Source organism: Triturus cristatus, chromosome 9 (genome assembly GCF_964204655.1).
Source record: "Triturus cristatus chromosome 9, aTriCri1.1, whole genome shotgun sequence".
NCBI lineage: Eukaryota > Metazoa > Chordata > Amphibia > Caudata > Salamandridae > Triturus > Triturus cristatus.
In genome coordinates, this window is record NC_140592.1 from 758,887,171 (window position 1) to 758,899,535 (window position 12,365).

At 46.8% G+C, this 12,365-nt stretch overlaps 1 protein-coding gene across 3 annotated transcripts in view; it reads right to left on the reverse strand.

Annotated features, from left to right (window-relative positions):
- The window catches only part of GANAB (glucosidase II alpha subunit), a 329,555-nt gene that overhangs the window by 71,103 nt on the left and 246,087 nt on the right, over positions 1-12,365 (reverse strand). The gene's annotated exons all lie outside the window — the stretch shown is intronic.

Sequence of the window (12,365 nt, forward strand, 5' to 3'; positions counted from 1 at the left end):
TAGCCTTGACAGGGTCTTTAAAAATGTCCTCTTCGTGACGTACCATGCCTTTAAGGAGTGACAGATACTGTGCCCCCATTTGAGCATTAGCTAAGGTTTCAGAAAAGAAATCTTCCTCTATTGTGTCCTTATGTAAAGGTACTTGACAGAAAGCTGCTAACATAGCTAATAAATACTGATACGCAGAGGCATCATTGGGTGGTGATGGCCGTGTGGGCTACCCATCAGGGTCTGTATCCCCTTGTGGTTCCATATAATGGTAATCCCAAGCTGTGAGAAAGTGCCATCTTTCTTGCCTGGTATGCCCCCACTTTTTGCTGAATTGCTGAATGTACTTTGATTGAGTGTGCCCTGGACTCCTGCCAATCAGGTGCCCAGGGCCTATGTTCCTTCCCTAAAACAAACCAAACCCAAATTGGCAAACCTTGGCCACATGTCAGCCCCTGGTAAATGGTACCCTAAGTACCCAGGGCTTTATGACCCAGGAAGGACTCCAAGAGCTACAGCACTCATTGTGCCACTCTTAGAGGCCCTGTACCCTTACACACACACTCACTGCCTTTGCAGGCTGAGTGTTTGGGTGCAAGACAAAAACAAAGTCGACATGGCACACATCCCTGTGTGCCCTGCCCATCACATACACTGCCATGGCATACATCAGTCACCCCTCTAGCTGGGTGCCTTATGCCAATGGTGTGGGCACAGGAACAAGAGCCCTGTGCCCCTACAGTGCCCAGGTCCATCCCTGAGCCCTGTAAGTGCAGTGCTGCCATTTAAAGAGTACATGGTGCTGGGAGCTCGTCAAACACGAGCTCCACAGCACCATAATGGCAACAGTAAAGACTGGGAAGTTTGGTATCAAACGTCTCAGCACATTAAACCCACACTGATGCCAGTGTGGGATTTAATGTACCCAGCACCCCAGAGGGCATCTTAGAGGTGCCCCCTCGAACCCAACCTACAAATCCACGTCTGCTCTGAGGCTGCCTAGGCTGCCACCCAGCAGACATGTTGCTGGACCCCTGGGTAGGAGAGCCCCTGCTCTCCTGGTCCTGCAACAATGCACATCCTGGGCGAGGTGCTAAATCTCCTCCCCCAGGATGGGCAGGGGGGAGCTTCAAAGGCATGCCGCCTCTGAGTTTCCCCAGGCCCCTGCAACCCCCCACTCTGGCAGGAAGCTTTGGCCGGAAACCCCAAATTAGGACAGGGGATGTGCCAGCCTGCCAACCCCACCCCTCCGGTGGAGGAGGCGAGGTGAAGCACATCTCCGGGCTCTCGCCATCTTGAAGATGGGGAGCCCTACCCTATCAGGACTAGGCTACTGCCCCCCTCCCACAGGAGAGAGGCAGGATAGGGGGTGTACCCACCCCAGGACGGGGACACATTGGTCCCTGCCCTTCACCTACCTGTAACACCCCTAAATCTAGTATTTAGGGGCACCCTGAACCTTCCTTCCTCAGATTCCAGATTCCGAAATACAAAGAAGAGCAAGAAGAACAAAGACCTGCCCTGCAGCTGCTAAAAAGAGGAAGACGCCAACTGCTTTGGCCCCAGCCCTACCGGCCTGTCGACCCTCGAACCTGTTTCTGCTCCAGCGCGGCATCTCTTGTGGCCAGCAACCTCACCAACCCCGGAGGACCTGGCTACCTTTTGGCTCTAAGCCCCTGGGACTCCCATGAGTAGAGGCTCTACTCGAAACCTATTTCTAACCCCTGGCAGCAGCCCGGAACCGCGAACCCAGCACACTCTGCACCAGCCGAGCCTGGCCAGTGCCAGAGTGAACAAAGACCATGAGGACGACCCCACGGCGACTGTGACCCCGTGTCCGGCACCCAAGGACCTCCATCGACATTCCTGAAGAAGCCTGCAGCCTCAGAACCAGGTGCCCCCCCAACCGCGATCAACTGAGGGTAAGATTTCCTGACACCTAAAGGCACCCCTGCACGCGGCGCCCCACGGCCCCCTGTGTCCAAACCCTGGGTACCTACCTATCCTCCAACTACCCAACTTACCTCTCGAAGTGGTGGTGGCACCTGAAGAGTCCTCGTCCCCGAGCTTGCAGTCTTTTTCCTAACCGGAGATTTCCCATTGACATCCATTGAGCGCCCGAAGGCTCAAAAGCACTCTGCACCCAGCCGCCCGAGTGGCCCTGGCAGTGAAATCTCTATTCTTTCCTACTTCCCCACTTACCCCGAGTAAGTGACCAGGAGCCCAGCTCCCACAGCCGCGTGGCTTGCCAGTCAGCAGCCACCAAACAAGGCCCCCCTATCCCTCATAGGATAACATTGGGCCTAACTCTCTGCACCCGGCCGCCCTAGAGCCGGGGGGTGAACCAACTGTACCTACCTGACCCTGGGAGACCACCGAGTCTGTGCCCAGATCATCAACTCTGCCAGTCGAGTACTTACCCTTAAACCGCAAACTCTATTTTCCTCATAGGGTAACACTGACTGGCGTTTTCCTGAAATTTCTTCTAAGTGTGGACTTTTCAAATCTTCAAATATTCACCAAAAATCAGCCAAGTGACAAAAACGAATTTACTCACCTGTTCCTAGGTGAACTCCCAGTGCTGGATCTTGGTGCCCAGCACTGACTCTGAAAAATCTCTACAACTGTACTTACCCTTAATTCAATTTTCTTCCATAGGAAACCATTGACTGTTTTTCTGTGAAATTTCTTCTAAGTGTCGATTTCTGCAATCTTTAAATATTTTTCAAAAATTGTATAATATCTGAAAACGGAATTGCTTACCTGTTTTGGATAAAGGTCCCAGTACTGAGTCTAGGCACCCAGTACTGGATTACAAAAGTAACGAGAACGTACTGTACCTGTTAACTGCATTTTCTTCCATAGGGAATCATTGATTGTTTTCTCTGAAATATTTTCGAAGTGTCAACTTTTAAAATAGCTAAATATTAGTTAAAAATCATTACAGTAATTAAGTCGACTTTCATCACTTGATTCTGAGAACTGACCCAGGACTGAATCTAGGATCCAGTCCTGGAATTCCAAAAGTAATCTAAAAAGTAATCTGTTGCAAATAACTTGAATTTACCACTGAGCTCAATGTATTGTTGTGTTTAAAAATAGAGTTGCCTACTGCAACCTCTTGTAACCGTTTACTAAAATCTACTGCATATTGCAAAAGTATTTATATGAAACATCTACTGTTGAGAAAGTATATTTTAACTCCAAGTGTTGGTTCTAAAATAAAACAAGCATATATTTTTTATATATAAACCATTGGCCTAGAGTTCAGTTATTGAGTGTGTGAAACCATTTGCTGACTGTGTGTGAACAACAAATGCTTTACACTGTCCTCTGGTACTGCCTTACTGCTCGAGCAAGCTACCACTTCAGAGAGTAAGGTTATACCCAACTTTAACCTCTGTCAAACCCTGGGGGACTGTGGACTCTGTACACCCTGTACCTATTAAGGAACAGTATATACAGAGCCACTTTCTCACACAAGCCTCCCCAAGGTGTACGGTCTGTGGTGTACTATCATCCTCCTCTACTATGGGTGAGTGAGGAGTAAGTCACCCGCCTCAGATAGTTCTGGTGAGTGATGTGGTGGAGTGGATGGTGGGGGTGGTGTGTATGCGTTAGGTGAAGGTAGAATATGGAATATGGATGTGCAAAGGGCTTGTGAGTGGCAGAATCCTTTTTCCTTCTTTGGAGGCTGTAGAGGCACGTCCCAGCCTCTTCAAAGAGGAACTGTTTCTTAGAAGAATGAGGTTTTGCTGGTTGAAGAACTATTTTCTTTGTTCCAGGCTGAATTTAGAGCATTTTCGGCCTCGGATCGAGCAGTTACTGCATTACATCCAGAATTAGCTCTAGTGGAGATTTTGGTCCAAAAATGAAACACTTCGGTGAAGGATGTTTTGATTTAGGTGCAGCTGTGGTCGGCTTCGAAATAGTATGCCTTTCTTTCGGCGTCAAAACTAATGGCCAAGGTGTTCTAGACTCAGAGTTCGAGGAGGTGGAGGCCCCTGCTGTAGGTCGGACTTTCAGAGCCAAGCACAAGGGCAGGGCTTCCAAGTCAGTTTTTTGGTGCACGCAATGGCTTTTTTGCAGTGGCACAGAGCCTTTTAGGACGGAGCAGATGTTTTGGGCTTTGGATCAAGGGTAAACGTGCTCACGGTCCGATGCTTCTGTGCTGGCTGGAGGGTGGCTGAGTCCTGGTTGGAACCAGGCTGGGAATCGGAAGAGGGTATTGATAATGATTCCTCGTGTGCTGCTGATGCTTCCCTATCTTTCTCCTGCTGTCAACTGAAAATGTCCAGTACATTGGCCGTTTGTTTACGCTGCATCTCTTGGCGTTGAGTAGGTCGATCTTGAAGAGTCTTTTGATCTAAATGACTTGCAGGCCACACAGCTTTCCTCTCCATGATCCAGCGAGAGGCATAGGTTGCAAATAGAATGTTGGTTTGTATAGGGGTATTTAGAGTGACACTTCAGACTGAAGTGGAACGGAGTTAGTTCCATTAGCAGGTCATTCTCCGAAGGACCATGGAAGGGAAGTAAAGGCCCAGCTGGGCGTGGTCTGTGGATTGCGGAAGCGAGTCGAGGACCTGCTATGCAGAAAGATGATTGGTTGGAATGCAATAAAACTACGTGATCGAGACAATATAGTCAGAGATTTACTAAAGAACCAAAGGGAGCCCAAAAGAGTCTCGAACCGCAGCGCAAGAGATTATCTCCGAACCAGTTGATGGAAAAAAACCAATCTGGAATTGGAGTTGCTGACCATGCGCAGTATCACCAAGAGGAGAAGTCACACAGCCTCATGATTCGAAAAAAACTTCTTGGAACAAAAAAAACTTGTAATCATCCGAGCCCAACACCAGACGGCGGGCTCATGCCTCAAACATAGACTAACCACAGATTTCTCACCTTATTAATATTCCTTCCAGGTTCCAAATGGCACACCGACAAATGTTGTTGAACTTTTTCTGCACTTCATCAAGGCATGCAGACAGTAACGAAAAGAGCTACTATTGCAACAAATACAGCACATAGCTTCATACCTTGGGATCTTATTAACCACATCACTAGCTCATCGACAGGATGGAGTGTGGTGTGGAATTTACAGTAAGATTATGTATCCACCAGAAGTATGCTTAACAAAGGTAAGTAACTATCGCTTAAATCTTCTGGCAGATTTGTCCCAAAGGTGCACCTCCGTGGTAGGTGGGACCAAGTAGTGCCAGTTAACCAAGGAATTCATACAATGCAGCTCTGGTAAAAGATCCATCACTGTTTGCCCTAGAAATGAAACAAATGCTTCACAAAAGTATTCAAGGATGACCATCGGCCTGCCTGAAAAATGTCAGCAACTGGGACTATTCTGAAATAAGCCACAGAAGCAGCCAATGCCCTGGTGGAATGAGGACCAATGCCAATTTGTAACATATGTTGATATAGAGTGTATGAAACTGGGTTTGTGTTGCAGTAAACCCCCCCCCCCCCCCCCCCAACACCTTTAGCGCCCTTTTTAGCTACTAGATGCTGGTTTTTAACTCTGACACTGCACTGAAGCCTGCTAACCAGACCTCAGTGCCAGTGCTCTTTCCATAACACAAGGAAATTTCAAACTGCAACCCAATTGGCAATGGCCTTTAGTGAGAAGTGGGGGACCCAAAAAGTATCTACTGCATATGTGATGCGTAACAAGGACTTTCATTGTGTTAATTGTGAGTGGAGGGTGCCTTTGACGCTTCCTGTTGCCCTCTATTGCTCTTCTTTTTTAACAAAGGACATTAGCACCCATCTAAGTCTCTAGTAAATGGTACCCCTGATTCCTAGGGCATGGATACTAAAGAGGGTTGCAGCATATCTTATGACAACCTAAGGGAACCTCATTAAAATCCCACACAGACTGCCACTGCAGACTGCATGACATGGTGCAAACCATGAGTGAAAACATGACCTGGCCACTCCTGGGTGCCATGCCAAAGTCACTGCATTTAATACAAGTAAGTCACCCTTCCAGCAGGCCTTTGAGCCCAAAGGAAGGGTACATCGTATTTTATGTGAGAACATAGCTGCATGAGCAGATATGCCCCTGTGGTGTCTAGTTCTCTTACCAGCACTGGTCAAAACGAGTTACCCAGCTACATAATTGCTTCACTGAAACATATTGTGGTTGGTATCAAACACATCGTATTAATAAACCCACACTGATTTCAGTGGTGGATTTATTAATACATGCACCCAGAGGGTACCTTAGGAGGTACCCCCTGAACCCAACTAGTCCTCTATTGTGCTGGCTGACTGGTCTTATCCAGCCTGCCACCACAGACTAGTTTGACCACCTAGGAGGTGAGAGCCCCGCTCTGAGGTCAGGAACAATGCCTGATATTGCAGATGTTTACACCTCCTCCAGCAGGAAGGATAGTAAATCAGCATATCAGGCCAGAGGCTTCAGAGCTCCTGCCGTCTTTGATATGCAAGCCTGGCTTCTCCCATACCTGGAGGTACATTTGGAACCAGGACAAGCGGGAAATTAGAAAGCCAGGCTGGACACAACTCTAGGGTGGAATTAGGAACTCGGACAGGGTGATGCCCATTCCTCACAGGAAGTGGTCATCTAGGGGGGTGTAGTGACCCCCAGGGGCAAGTCGTCTATTGGCTACTACCCTTCAATCCACTTAACGCCCCGAAATTCAGTATTTAGGTGGCCCCCTGACACCAAGAAATCTGATTAGACTACTAGAAACCGAGGAAGCAAGAAGGACAGAAGAGAGGGAAAACTGAAGACATGTACCAAAGATTGGCACAAAACCCTGGCAGGCTGCTTACACTTCTACCATCGCTGGGACTGACTTCACCAAGAGATATACAGCCCCTCCAAAACCTTTGGAGGACTGCTCAGCAACTCACCAACCAGAAAAGAACTCCCTTGGGGCAGAGGAGCTACTCACCTGCATCTGCAGGCACTGAAAAGCATCTGCCCGCTTCACCGTGCTGCCGGCCACCGATCCCACCAAAGGAGCAGCACTGCACGAGACGTCTTTGTGCTCAAGGAGGTCAGATCCGTCTCCTTGCCAAGTTGGAGACACCAGGCTTCCCAGGAACCGACCAGCACCAATATCCTGGTTACTGGAGCAGTTGCCGCAACCAAGGCTTGTTGGTGGTCCAATCCAGGCTTCAACAGCACGAAGGCAGACCTACCATCGCGGGATGTTAGGCTCCATCAGACAAGCACAGAGAGTGGACCTGCGGCCCTCGTTTCCCCTCTTCACCAAGACACAGATTGAGTCTCTAACCGCTGCAAACTGACGCCTCAAAGCACCCCTGCACCTGAGCGCCACAGTCAGAGTGCGAGGGAGGTGATGGTGCCAAAGGGGTCCTGAGACCCTCAAAAGCGGAGTCCACCCTTTGGTTTGGCCACACTGGTCCCCCAGTTGCAGACTGCAGACTCTTTCTGCAGGGACTGAGAACCGCAAGAGTCTTCAGCAGCGTGACCCTATGCAGTATATGTCTATTCCTCATAGGATAACATTACCGCTTGACGTACAGAGTATAAGTGTATTTTATTGCGATTTTAAAATTGGTAATTTGCCAAGTACTTACCCGATTACGAGGATCTTGGGGCCTAAATTCATATAAAAATCTGTGCTATTTTTTTATAAATTGGTGTTGGATTTCTTTATAGAGTGTATGTCTCATTTACGGTCTCGGTGTGTGCGATCAATGTTTAACACTATCCTCCGATAAGCCTAAACTGCTTGCCCACACTACTACAAAAGGGAGCATTTGGTTTTGTTACTTGTGTCTCTGTACACTAATAAGGGTTGCCTGGACTCTCTATATAGTGTACCAAAACGAGATACACTGTGCAGAGAGCCAGCTTCCTACATAGAGGATATCCCAACAAGAAATAGTGCACTGTCTTGACTTTGGCTTCAAACAGGTGCATAAAGACTGATCGTCCACTCAGTCTTGTCAAGTGCAGTCAATGTGGTACAATACTGCATGCCTGGGTCTGGAATATACAGTCATTTCTCCCCCTTGGTTGGCTGCAGAGATGGGAAGGACACTGAAAGAGTGATAGACTGGCCCATAAGAAAGGCTGAAAGTACCTTCGGAAAGAAGGTTAGATAGTTGAGAAGTACCAACTTAATCAGACAGAATACTGTGATGGCAAGATGAACAGAAAGGGTTGTAGTTCTTTGACCCTGCAAACGGAAAAAATAGACAACACAATAATTATTTTTTTACTTAGAAGTTAAAGCAAAACATGTTTCAGATCCCACAGCGGCACAGATCAATGGGTGGTAGGGGACAAGTAAAGCAAACCTTTCAGAAAAATTAAACAAGTAGGCTTACTCAATAAAGCACATCAACGCAGATAGTTCTACTAAGTAGCCTTTAACCATAGCCACCACTTGATCCTGCCCTGCAAAGGACCATGAAAACATGACACCAGATAGGTGAGCTTTAAAGGGACTGATGCCTTCTGACACCACTGCACAAATCTGTTCCAGCAGCACGTGTAGATCAACTTGCTGGCTGGACGACTGCTCATCAAGAAGGCAAAAGTACTCAAGCTGGCACCATTCAACCTACAAGCATGCAGCCGAAGGTTAAGAGAGGGACAAATGCGGAGTGCCAACAGATTAGCATACCAAATCCTTCTCATCCAGTCAGCAGTGATCAGAATCAACTGTGCACGTTCTGCAGTACTTTGGATAAAAGCAGGATCAGTGTAAACTTGTACACCAGACCCCCAAGGATAGACAAACCATTTAGCAGGAAGTGAATGGCACACAACCGCAGACACTTCCTGTTCTGGGCAGTGGCAAAGAGATCCACAGACTTCTGTTATCTTAAGGTGTAGCTCCCACTCGAAGTGCTTCAGCGAGAGGCAACAGAGAGCACCGACCCTCAAAGGAGGGAGCTTGCCAAGTGAGCACCCCTGGGTGCCCACATCCACAGGCAAATCTACTCTTAAAGTCTACGACTACCACATTCGGTCTTTAGATATAATGAAAGGTAATGCTGTTGTCCGAAACATTTTTGGACGTTGCTCCATATGATGGAACATTTATGCATAGGCGCTGCTCTGACACAGCCCAGAGGCAACAAGCCCTCCTGCTGCTCACTTCAGGATAAAGTGCTGGCCAGTGTAGCCTTGTTAATGTCATGCTGCATTATTTGTCTTTGATTTTCTCTTAAGTGTCTATGCAGGACTGCAGAAGAGGACACCTTAAGAGACTATTTCGATTGCTCCGGGGTCCACGCACATAGGCGGGACTATTCACAGATTATGACTATACACAGATCCCCTACTACAGAAATGTGATTTCTTCTTCCAGCTGGACTCTGATAAGTGTAAAGACGCAAGGGGGAGCTTAAACGTCATTGCATAGCCAATTTAGGTAACACTCAATCATTTTTCATGTCACCTGCAACTCTGCTAAATGTTCTATGAAACTGACCAAATAAAGCATCATCTGGGAGGGATAAGGTCATTGTTCTGTTCTGAGGTGGCTTTGCTGCTTATGGCAAAGCCTGATGAACCCTTCTGCTTTTGGGGTGCGTCCTTTAGAAGAAGTGCCTCTGCTGTTGTGGTTAAGTGATATTTGCTGGAGAAACAGCTTTTCAGCACTGTTCCAGTGAGGCCCATGAAACTAGCTTCATTCCACAAGGTCTAGTGCTTCAACATCAAGCTACAGACTATCCCATGTATCTTATATTTGTGGTACCAAAGCTGTGAAATGCGAGAGAAAGGAAGGTTCATACCCTGTTGTGTTTCTCTAGTTGTATTCCTATCAGTTATGACAGGATTATCACCTCATGGATATTAAGTAGTATCTGTGAGCTGACGCATAAACTACCCGATCGGGAAAATAAAGCCACTCGTTTAAGACTGCCAGAGATTCTGGATTCGTGTTTTAATGTCATCTTTGCCAAACCTCTGCTTGGCCTGCCAGTGACTAGTCTTTTCTAGATCGCACTAGGCACTTTCTTGGTAGTGTCTCATGTGCAACTAATCTTCATGTTAATGGATTCAATTCTCGCTATACTTTCGATGGCCTAATGAGGAAGGTGTAGATGGACACTTGTTCTTACCTGCTAAAGCAATCTCCCAAATCAAAATTATCAAGAACAGCTGGGGTGTTGCAAAAGAGGTTTACATTTCTTTACCAAGCATGGAACAGATGTTTTCATAGTAGCCATGGTTATGTAATACTGCATTACTTTCTGAAGTGGATGTTGGAATCCACTGTGGAACTTTATCTCCGATTGTTCATGGATTTACACTCTTTGAAATGTGAGAATACAAGCCAATTTGTGTTAGAGCTGACATCCTTGGTGTGGTCTTCCCCCAAACCTTTTGCCTCCAACACTCCTGAGATTAGTTTTTATTAGGATTAGGACTCTGGGCACTTCACCACTGCTAACCACTGCTTAAGTGGTTGTGCTCTCTCTCCAACACATTTTAAAATTGGCTTGCAACAAATTGGCACATTTACTTATAACATTCTAGTATATGGTACTACTTGAAACAGTTCCTGCAAATTAAATGCTATTAGTGGGCCTGGAGCACTCATTTTGCCACCCACTACAGTAGCTCTTTAAAACATGCCTCAGGCCTGCCAATGCAGCCTGTGATGCAGTTTTAACCTGCGAGTTCGGCCTGGCAAAATAAACCTTTTACCAGACTTAAACCTTCCTTTTTAATATATATAAGCCACCCCCAAGGAAGGTCCCAAAAATCCCATAGGGCAGGGTGCATTGTATATAAAAAGTAGGACACGTGTTTCTAAGTTTTACACATCCTGTTATTTAAAAGTTCCTAAATACTTTCTTTTACTACTGAGGCCTATCTCTCCCATGGGAGAACATTGGGTTCGTTTATTACATTTAGTAAGTGCTAACTTTGATTAGGAGCAGGAAGGAATACTATGTTTGAACTCAAATGAAATTATATTTAACATCTTACTAATGATAAAGATGGATTTTAAGTCAGAATTCTGAAAATGCCACTTTTAGAATGTTGGCATTTTCCTAACAAACATTTGGTACATGCTGCCAGTGTCCTGGGTCACATGACTAAATAGCTTAGCTGTCGAGGTTTGGGTATTCCTTTCAGTCAGTGAGACAAAGGGGGATTAGGAGCTGAGGGCAGAGCTGTTCCCTGTCCCATTTACACTTCAAAGGGCTGCCTCCAGCACGCACACACAAAGGAACCTAATACTAGCCTGATGTTACCCAAGACTTCTTGAAGCCTTGGAAGGGGACAGCTTCCCAGAACCAGATGTGGTGATAGCATAGAAGATTTCCCCTACTTCAAAGGATGGCGGCAGGTACAAATATTTAATCTCCATAGCCACTCTTCAGTAAACATCTAGACCTGTGACACTACAGGAGGACTGCCTTGTTTTTTCTATAGGGCTGCCCTGCTGTTTGAGGACTGCCTTATTTCTAAAATGCCAGCCCTTCTGCTACCAGAGGACTGCCCTACTCTCCAGAAAGACTGGACTTGCTTCCGTCATACCATGCTAACCTCAGTGCCTCCAAGTGTCAGTTGGCTGACCACCTGGTCAGAGCTACAAGGACACACCAAGCTCCAGGGGCCTCCCTGAAACTACCCAGCTGGCCTGCTGCAAATTGACCTGCCTGGCCCTACTGGCATCTGCTACAGTGCATCCCTGATCCCCAAAAGGTGCCTCCTCAGAGCCTGGACCCTTGGCTGGCAAAGTGCACTCCCCTGAAAGAAAAGGGGAATCCAGAAGCTTTGGGCTCCTCATGATTGTAACTGACCCATTTGCGCTGGGACTCTGCTGCCCAAAACAAATGCCAATGCAACCCTCCGGTGTACCAGATTATTTGCGCGACAGCGACTACCGCCAAAGCAAGATCTGAATTTTATGGTGCAACAGCAGCCATTGGTGACCACCAATGCAAAGAATTCTGCAACTCCAGATCGGATCTTGGTGCTACAGCAACAACCATCCGCAACACTCTCCCTGCTCCTCGTGGCAACGTCCATGGCGAATTAGACTCTTCATGCCAAACTTTGAGAAGGAAACTTTCAGTGGGAGTAACCTGCTCCCTGAATTTGGCCCATGCTCCATCGCTGTCGGCCTGAACTTGTGACTTTTCCACTGTCTAGCATAACCAGATGATATAGAGCAGCGCTTGTTGCTGTTGGGCGCTATACATATCTAAAAATTTGAAATTCAGTAACTACCATGCTACTGATTGGATTTGTCATTCTAGTCTTATTTTATTACATTTTTCTCTATTTTTCTAAATTGGTGTGGGATTTTTGTGTTGTGTTTTTAATTTATTATGGTTTGGGTGCGGCATAAGTACTATACATATTGCCTCCAAGTTAAGCTCATCTGCTT